This window comes from Scleropages formosus, chromosome 9 (genome assembly GCF_900964775.1).
Source record: "Scleropages formosus chromosome 9, fSclFor1.1, whole genome shotgun sequence".
In the NCBI taxonomy this organism is placed as follows: domain Eukaryota; kingdom Metazoa; phylum Chordata; class Actinopteri; order Osteoglossiformes; family Osteoglossidae; genus Scleropages; species Scleropages formosus.
In genome coordinates, this window is record NC_041814.1 from 20,727,990 (window position 1) to 20,737,559 (window position 9,570).

The window sequence follows — 9,570 nt, forward strand, 5'->3', positions numbered from 1 at the left end:
TACAATGAAAAATTGAGCATTTTCAGCCCATTGGCACGTCAACGAGCAGTTTGTTTGAGAGTTTTTAAATAGGTTTTGTCTCCTCTTGGGTTCACTGGCTTAAATTCACTCCAGTATTCTTCACAAATGAATAAGTTGCTAAGCAAATAAATGAAGTACTGCTTAGTGAGATACCGAATACCAGAAGTACATAGAAAACAATGGGGAGTTCTGAAACAGGATGGCAGTCCTTTTCACATCAACATTTTTTCTGGAAGTTAATCAAACACGTTTGCAAACTTTTAACTTCCTGAATTCTAAAAATCTGAGTGAAAATTAAATTCTGTCAAAAAGTGAAAGGCATTTGCTACTTAACAATGGCCATTCAGATAAAATATTCATCGTTTTACCTCCTGTAACAGTGCTGTGTCTGACTACCCCGCCGACAGTTAAAACTTTTTGAGTACTTTCAGTGAAATCACCAATGAACTGAATGTCAGAACATTTTTTTGAAAACCTATTATTTCTGTACTGCATGTTACTTTGGTTTGTCGCCTACTTGGACTTGAATTAACCAGCAAGTTCCAAGTTGATGTCATTATCGACTACTGGCAGCAACTGTCATTAAAAAAAAAAAAAAAAAAACCTGTGCCGGCGGGTAATAAGCAGTGTATCAGCACTGTAAGACCTTACGAAGATCCCCTACTGCCTTGCGGTTGCAGGACAATGTGGATATTCAAATGCTTTTTGAAACCCGCCACAGTGAAATGGGAAAATTTATTCTAGAGCCTTTATTCTTGGCACTAAATTAATTTTTTCTTGCAAGCTTCACTCCTTATAGCTTTTGCACTCGGGGTTGGTCTTTGTTAAAGTGAGGAAGAGATGATAGTTAACATAACCTTCATGGTTCCAGATGTAAAGTGGAAAAATTACTTTGGAACCACATATCTGTTAAATGCATTGAGCTTAGAGTACCTTTCAGAACTGCTAATGAATAAAAAGTCAGATTTATTTTATAGTCACTTTGACAATATATACAATATGTATAGTGGCAGAGTGAAAGTCTTCTGATTTTATTTTCATATTTTCAGAGACTGAGCAAGAGTCAAACAACCGGGAACAAAAAATTGCTATTTTTTTCGTTAATGCATTTACAGTAGCAAGCTGGGAAGCTGGATAAAGTTTGTGCTGTTTTCATTCATTTTTAGATACTTTTAAGACCAGAACTGCACAATGGCACATTGCTCAGTTGTGTAAATGAAGATTGTAAGTGTTATGAATTTGAACAAACCTTCACAGGCAGAGCTTTGGGAAAGGGGGGGAGTGTGTGGGAGTATGTTGTGTTGGCTCTGTAGCAGTTGACTAGCTCTGAGTGATGGGTCAAAAATGAGCCAGACCTCACAAAGCACCGCAGCACTAAGATGCTTGGAAGAATATGTCAGAAAATCCCAAAGGAAATGTTGCAGACTGTTTTGACGTAACAGAGGAAACCATAAGCTGAAACACTGACCATTGTGAAAGACATATAATTTAATGAGTGTAAAATTAACCTGACACTCAGATTTAATCCTTGAAATGATATTTTAAATGCATTATCGATATTACATAATTGATGTTATCGATTCGTGTATATATTGTGTTATGAATTTCTAATGTTGCAAAGTGGTCTGTACAGCAGTGATTATATGGTGAGCAGATACTGTATAGTGGCTTGAAAATGTATTTAGACCCTTGACCAAATCACATATTTTACTGAAAGCAAAATTATGATTAGACATTTATTTCCATGGGGGTGTGGTGGCGCAGTTGGTTTGGCCTGTGCCTACTCTCTGATGGGTCTGTGGTTTGAGTCCCGTTTGGGGTGCCTTGTGATAGACTGGTGTCCCATCCTGGGTGAGTCCCCTCCCCTCCAGCCTTGCGCCCTGTGTTGCCGGACCAGGTTCTGGCTTGCTGTGACCCTGCTCGGGACAAGCAACTTCAGTCAGTGTGTGTGTGATTTCTTTCCATGTAATATGACCCACCACATAGCAGGTCCTGACTAAACCCACCGCACCCCCAAAAATAATACTCATCAAAATGATTAAGTCATCATAAGTTTTTCATCACTATATTTTTTAAAATAAAACGTGAAATATGTGCCGCGACCCCGCTCGGGACAAGCGGCTTCACTCAGTTTGTGTGTGAGTGAAATATGTTGTTTGTATAAATATTGAATTGAACTGAAGACTTCATTGTCATTGTACCACTGTGCAATACAGCAAAATTATAATGATATCCACTGAGTTTTTTAGACAACAATAAAAAACACAAACGCCTAAGTATAAAAATTGAAAATTAAACAGTTTAAACAGATAATAAAATAAGTAAATAGGTAATGCAATATAAGATTGAGATCCTTTCACGGTGAAATATATATAATATATATATAATATTTTTTTTTTTTGGCCAGCCAAGGCTGGGGAAATCCATGATGGAAGCCCGAAAAACTTACATACGGGTACTGTTGGACTCTTACCGACTTAAGTTAGAGACACAAAATTGCAATGCAAGCCACTGTGAATTCTTTCGCCAAAAGTTGCTTTGACTTTCCTGTCATGACAAAGGGTGGTTGATGGGGGTACAGAAGCTGAACTCTGTTATACTTAACAGCATGCAGACTGTTAAGCCCGTGAATTGGTTCAAGGCCCACTTCCTACTAAGCGAATAACCTTAGTGCTTAGTAACTATAGTGAATAGTTCTTTACCCCCACCAACCACCCTTTCTCATGACAGGTGAAACTCAAGGCAGCTTTTGGCTAAAGGATTCAGAAGGTGCTCACCTTGAATTATTACATTACAAATACTCCTGTGTCAAAAGTTGCTTTGTATCAAAGTGTTTTCTGAACAAATATTTAATTATTAATTTTTAAAAAATGGTTCTCTGTAGCGGGGGGGCAGTGGGCTTGGCCGGGTCCTGCTCACTGGTGGGTTTAGGCTTCGAGTCCTACTTGGGGTGCTTTGCGGCGGACTGGCATCCCGTCCTGGGTGCGTCCCCTCCCCCTCCAGCCTTGCACCCTGTGTTGCCGGGTTAGGCTCCGGTTCGCCGTGACCTTGTTTGGGAAGAGCAGTTTCAGCCAATGTTTGTGTGTATGTGTGTGTGTGTGGGTTTTACGTAGTGAGAAGTAATTCAGTGGAGCCTTCAGAACCATGGAGAGCTGCCTATATGCTGAAGGGGAGGTGTTGTAGCCATCGGAACCACCTCCGCAGACCTGTAAGGGCATTCGGGATGAATCGAAAGTAGTGTTTGCTGAAAAAAAACATGTAACTATGCTTACTTTCTACTGGATGTATAAATCCCTTTATGTTTAGTTGTGCATAGGAAATGATAGAAGCTATTTTAATTATTCTTTAGTTTCCAGTAGAGGAACAGTTTGTGTCCTTAAGGAAGCTACTGAAATGCCTTCGGTAAATCATTCCGTAAACGTCTGTCTCAGTGAATGTTTTCAGCAAACTCTTCCTACATTGATCAAAAAACAATTTCTTTAATCCTTGAAGCAATATTTTTTCATATTGCTTTTAAAGCTGACACTTACGCGCAACAATGTACACATTTTATAACACATTGCACGGGTATTTTTACAAGAGAAAGGTGCCTTTGTCAAAGTAGCTGTGCGGTAGATCGGTCCCATTCAGTCACCTTCCCCCTGCAATCTGAATAAAGACATTTAACAGGTTGCAAAAATTTCACCTGAACAAAAGTATCCAAACCTATTCACAGTCTGCCCCAGTTGCTGTCTGTTTTGTGCAGTGTATCTCACGAAATTCAACACCATGTTCAGGCGCAAAAGCAAAACCGAGGCTAAATAAAGATGGTGATGGAGTGTTAGAGAGGCAGCGAGAGAGCAGTTATATACGCCACCGTTTGCAGAGGCAGTAATGGCACGACAATTCGTAACCCATATAGCCTGACTCAAGGCCACCCACAAAACATGTCCCAAAGATAAATAAGAAGCTGATTTTTGTGTTTACCCCATTTTTCTCACAATGCAGCCACGGCCAATTGCTCAGTTCTCATGCCTCCTTTTCCGAGCACAATACCCGCATCATCTCAAGGGGGAGCTGAGCGCACGCTTCCTCCCGAGTGCATATTCCGACTTACCTGTTCCCTGTCAGCCCAAGAGCTGTGGGTTTTGCCGGACAACATTACACAGTTGGAGAAGATTGCTGATCGTTTATTGCACCCGCAACTCTGCCAGCACCGAGCTCACAATGGGCGTTAGTGTGAGCAGCACCTCCGTTACACCCACCCAAAGATTTAATTTAGAGTTAGTAAGCCAATTTACCGACATGGTAAGAGTATTAGGGTGCATCTGGGTTAACGGGGGGGGGTATGGTGGCGCAGCGGGTTTGGCCTGTGCCTGCTCGCTGGTAGGTCTGAGGTTCAAGTCCCGCTTGGGGTGCCTCATGACAGGCTGGTGTCCCATCCTGGGTGTGTCCCATCCTGAGTGTGTCTCATCCTGGGTATGTCCCCTCCCCCTCCAACCTTGGACCCTAACCCAAACGGGGTCACGGCAAGGCAGAACCTAATCCGGCAACACATGTTAACCCATGTGTGTGTGTGAGTGTGTGTGTGGGTTAACAGCTGCAGGGACTGAAACCCACCCCCCCCCCCAAAATGAGATACATAGCAGTTTACAGCATCACACAGGAAATGAGAATAAAGCTATTTCACCAGTTTTTCACATCTTAAAGTGTGAGGAGCAGAAAATTTGCTGTGAAATGTGCGTACAAACACTTTCCTGACGTTTATAGCTGTTATGATTCTGCATGGCAAAGCGAAACAGAAGAGGGACGCGGGTCAGTTATTAAACCACTTCACTTTTCTGTATGAGGGGGAAAAAAAAGACAGGCTTGAAGCATGAACTGCAGATAAGAACGGTACATTCTTTCCAAAAATTTAAGGTGAAGATGTATATCAGGAGTTTATAAAAATGCCCCGAGTGCATGGAATGCAGCAGACTTTGTTTGTCATAATTTCAAGTGAAGGACTTTACAAAATAGCATTTTGAAGAATAAAAACAGACGTTCCCTCCACTGTCATGGAAAACAGAAGAGTTTCTTCGGAGTCCAGCCTTGATGGATTTTTTTAATGCTTTGATGGATATTGAAGTGGCCTTCTTTGTAGACAAAAGGTCGTCCAAACATCAAGAGCAAAAACAAATTAGTCTAGATTATGATTCCTCGAGAAAAATGAACATGGCAATAATCATCACCTTTCAGAACAGGTTTTCTCTGAGCAGCTCAAAAACTGCCCTTTTCTGCATACTCCATTAGACCCTAACGGGTCCACGTCAGCGAGATGCTGTGGACGGGTTCACAAAGATCTGTGTAATATTCACTCTTCCGACTGAAAGTGGCTTGAGTGAGTTTGATTATGGCCAAAAAAACAGTACCGCTACATTATGTTGTCAATGTTTGTGTTATTCAGAAACCCATTATTGAGCCATCATGATCATGAATTATGGCCATTTATCCAGTTGTTGGGTTAAACACTGCACAAAAGGACACAGTCCTAGAAAGAAAGTTAATTTATTAGTATCTCCTATTTGGTGTGTATAGCGCTGTGTTTTGCCAGTTTGACGATGGCTGTTGGTGAGACAGTGAGCTCCTCCACAATGACCCTCAGGGTTCCTGTATGGGTTCATCCGGTGGAAAGTGGACGAGGAACAGCTCTGGTGTGTCGCAAACTGCCATTCAAACACAACCAGGTTCTTTCTGTTGCGCACCGGGAGCAATCGGCGCTCATAAAGACCATCTTATCATGGTACCTTGTTATCCAGCTGCATATTTTCGGAGACAATAATGTGTCATTTCCTTAGAACCATGGGACATGTGGAAACTGCATGCTGCTTGTTGTCCACATGGCATCCAGCCTCTGATTTTCTCATTTTAGACTAATAACATTTTTCAGGTTTAACACCTTTTGCTTCAAGGGGAAAACTGTAAGCTGTTGTTTGTGTGACCTGTCAGTTAAGTTTTAATAATATAGATGGCTTTAGAACTGTACCATTTACATTTATTCATTTAGCTGACACTTTTCTACAAAGCAACTTACAATGTTAACATTACAATTATTTACCCATTTATACAGCTGGGTTATTTTACTGGAGCAATTTAGGGTAAGTACCTTGCTCAAGGGTACTACAGCCAGAGGCAGGGATTGAACATGTGACCCCTGGGTCTGAAGTTAGCAGCGCGAACCACCGCACTACCAGCTGTCCCCTGTACTGCGTAACATATGTCAAATAATCCGTTAATCAAGCAATTAATAAATCAAGCAGTCCTTCTGTCAATCAATCAAAACCTTTATTTGCCATTTTTAAAGCATGAATGACCATTTTGCTTTAGCTTAAAACACACGTTTATTCATTACTGATAACTAAATGTTCTGATATGAGTTATAGTGACCTGGAACATATCTCGGAAGAAAATTGCACAAGACAGGGAAACTTGGAGAAAGTCTACATATGAGAGAGCATTGAACTCATATCCAAACACAAAGCGTAGGAGCCGTGAGGCACCAGCACACCCAGCGTACTACTGTGTCACCCGTTCGAACAACCCATACATAAGAACTCCTCACCCACACAATAAAATGTTATGAGAGCAAATCTCTTCAGTTGTAATGGAAACTTTTGTACTTTCCTTGTTTTAGACTTTAATTGGTGTGGAATGAGCCCGTCTTTGTGACTTTTGTGTTATCAGTTCGGTGGTGTTGTTGTTGTTGTTAGTGGAGGAAATGAATGAAAGGCTTTGCATCTCATTTAAACAAGTCTGTTCTTCCAGCTCTGGGTTTTAAAGTCTCTTCCAAAGCTGATCTGGTTTACTTTGGCCGGAATTGCTGCCAGTGTTGGAAGCCCTACGTGAGAACATTGCTGTGTCATTTAGTCTATAAACAAAACGGGAAACACAGGAGATTTTGTTTCATACGAGTGGAAAAAACAGGAAATACTGAAAAATAAATGAATAAATAATATAAAAACGTGTGCCCGGTAGTTTACCTCATTTCTGTACTTATTGGTTTTAATTCTGTTTTAGTTTATCTTTTAATTATTTTTTACAAAGTTATGGTGAATTGTGTAATAACGTTGAATTCTAATTGGATACGTACGGTATTGTATCATATGATTTTAGCACTATACCTTTGATTTTTTTTGTACGTTTCATTTGAAAATAAATGGACTACGTGAACCACGTTACAGCTTTCATTAATTTCCTCCCATTAACCTGCAATGTCTCTTCTTCTGAAAACTATGCTGAAGTACATGAGTCACCAGGTTGAAATAATTCACCTCTCAGGGAGGCTGTGATTCAGTCCCACAAACACATAGATGAAACTTTCATCCACAGTTGCAGTTGACCACGTTTCACATTTTCACGACCTCTACCCGCTTTGTTTGGAAGAATAATATTTCCGCTTTGTGATATTGTAACAGCACATTTGTGGCATATGCAAGAGGACTTCAAATGTCTGGATTCCTTGATGTTCTTTAGCGCGGTACTTGGACGTGCGTTTATTGTAGCCTGTCATGGTACGGTGGCTACTGTTTGAACTCGCGGATGATCGAGATTAGCGACCGCTCCTTTTGAGGACTTACATCAGCTGCATTGGATTCATTGCGTAAAAGGAAGAAAAAAAAACTGCTCAAAGCAGTCTGAGAAAAATGTCTTTTGATTTTTACTCTCCTTTGTACTGGCAATCCAGGATACACCACCCAAAGTCTAGAAACAACTTTGCGGTCCCCAAAGACTGCCTGTGTTCCGGTTTTAAAATTAGGGAAAAAACACCTCAGAGGATTAACTAGAGGCACTGGAACTTTTTTTGGGATATGCGCACTTGACTTGAAAAACAAAGGGAAATACTTTAGATTATAACCCCCTCCCTGCAATTACAGTACACTAATAAGTTTTCTCAAGGTCTTGACCACTTTTCGCTCCAGTTCAGAATTTCGGTTGCACAGGTGAATTTGTAACAATGGGAAAACCTCAGCTGGCGGTTTCATTTATTCGATTATCATTTGCCGTTTCCCACCTGAGGTCATAAGCTCTGGACCCCATTTGTACGGGAAAGGTGACAATCGTGGCAGTCCGGCTATGGTGGGTTATGATCCTGGATGTACTGTTCGTGGCACGGGAGCCTCGGTCAACCATGAGAACTCTGGCATCTGAGTCGGAATGAAGAGGGTCACTTTCAGCGCTCTAATATGCACATTCATAAGCATGCCTATATACAGGAATGCATTCATGCTACAGGACAAGCAGGTTTTGAGTTGATTTAGTGCAGAAAACAAGGCGCAGTAGGAAGAAAGCATAGCAAAGTGCTTGAACCGTGGACGCCGTCACTAGTCATAACAATAAAGAGCAGGGAAACATGGCACTCTCCACAGTTCCTCTGCTTCTCCTGGTAAAATCATAGCCAACCCATTTCCTGTCATTCTTCGCCTGCTCTGGGAACGATTCTTATATCCTTCCTGCAGTTCAGCTCTTAACTGTGGTGGCTCCAAGAAGTCATCCTTAAGGGTATAAAGCAAGACATTTCTCTAGAATGTACCATTGTCTTTTGTTTGTTTCTCGAGCCCATTTACAATACCAAGTGGTTTCTTGTTTTATAAATAATGTCCACCTTGTCATGTTTATCGTGTAACAATAACTGTCTGTGTATGCTGTTCACAACGCTTGACATTTGAAAGTCGGATTACGCACCGCCTTTATTTTGTTTCAATTTTTCAATGTACAACCGAATGAAAATACATTGGTGCGATACAAAGCATTTGAATTTTCTCGCTGCATTAAGTGAAAATTCAGTTTTTATGAACGTTTAATGGTTAGATTTTTGCCCTTTTGGGCTTTACATATGCAAAAATAAATCTTCAAGGCCTTCTCCTTATCACATCTATTAAATATTATTTATTTATTTATTTACTTATTCATTGTCTTATGCTATGTTCCGTCTTGCACCATGGTCTCCGAAGAAACGACATTTCGTTCCACTGTACACAAGCTGTATGGAGGAATGACAATAAAAACTACTTGTAACTTGTAAATATATCATATCCGCAGTAACAAACATGTGTCTATGACCATATAAGTTAAGGTCTTCTGAGGCTAATACTTATGGTTTATAACAATATCACATAATATATATCAGAACAGCATATGACCTATAGAATAAATGTCAGAATTTTGGCTCAGTCTGTTTTGTGGTCCACTTGACAATATGATGAACAATGACAAGTACATCTAAGAGAACGTCTCAATTGTGTCACTTTTTCTTCCACTTTTTTTCATGTATTTTTTGACACATCAAGTATGTCACTGTCATTATTATTCTTTCTTGAATGTAAAAGAAAAAAAAAAACAATTAAGTACAATTAGCTGTTGTATCTCAAAGGCTAGCCCACTCTTATGTCACAGTATTTTATGAGCATACAAAGAATAGGTCTTAAGAATAAATATCGATCATGCTGGTTTTATTCTCAGATTATAGGTTCCTTATTCTGGTGCAGATTTCTGCTCCAGAAATGATCTATGTACAGCACACAATTAGCACTA